This window comes from Wasmannia auropunctata, unplaced genomic scaffold, assembly GCF_000956235.1.
Source record: "Wasmannia auropunctata unplaced genomic scaffold, wasmannia.A_1.0 LD327245.1, whole genome shotgun sequence".
Classification (NCBI taxonomy): Eukaryota; Metazoa; Arthropoda; class Insecta; order Hymenoptera; family Formicidae; genus Wasmannia; species Wasmannia auropunctata.
The window spans coordinates 1-716 of NW_012035645.1; the positions used below are offsets into that span (position 1 = coordinate 1).

Sequence of the window (716 nt, forward strand, 5' to 3'; positions counted from 1 at the left end):
GATTACGCAACAAGTCTGTACGCGTCTTTATGTTCTGTAAGTTAGCAATTTCAATTTGCCGTTGGCAGTCGATAGGTCTGTATCTGTAGAGTGTCTGATATTTAATCTGGTACATCAGACATTTTTTTTATTCTTATCACAAATTTATCCCGGAATATAGCAATTTCCACTGTGCATTTCATACCAGTTCTGTTGACGGTTAAAAATAGAAGATACGCAAGTAAGTATATATACTTTAGCACTGTTAATCGAAAAATGGCAATTACACAAATTCATTATTGAATTTATTGTTGCTACGATTGTGAATGCTTATGAATATGCCTTTTACAAGATTGATTTTTCGGCTTAGTAATTATTAGTGCCAATCGCGAGCTAGGTTGTACTTGCAGACAGACAATTATGCTTCGTTGGCGTGGTAAAATCGCAGTCGTTACTGGCGCTGGATCCGGCATCGGCGAGGCAATTACACGTGCTCTTCTGCGAAACGGAGTGAACGTGGCTGCTCTGGATGTCCGGAAAGAAAGATTAGAAAAACTCAATGCGGAATGTAAGCAGGAAGATTCCCGAACCTTGGGCACGTTGCATACTATATGCTGCGATATAAATCGCGAGGACGAGATCGATGCAGCATTCTCGCAAGTCGAGACGTTAGGTGGTGTGGATATTATGGTCAATAATGCTGGCATTTGCGACTTTTCACGAGTAATAGGTAATAA

General features: G+C 40.2%; 1 pseudogene; it reads left to right on the top strand.

Annotated features, from left to right (window-relative positions):
• The first annotated feature begins 30 nt into the window (after positions 1–30).
• On the top strand, positions 31–709 carry LOC105460167 (annotated as a pseudogene).
• The last annotated feature ends 7 nt before the right edge of the window (positions 710–716 follow it).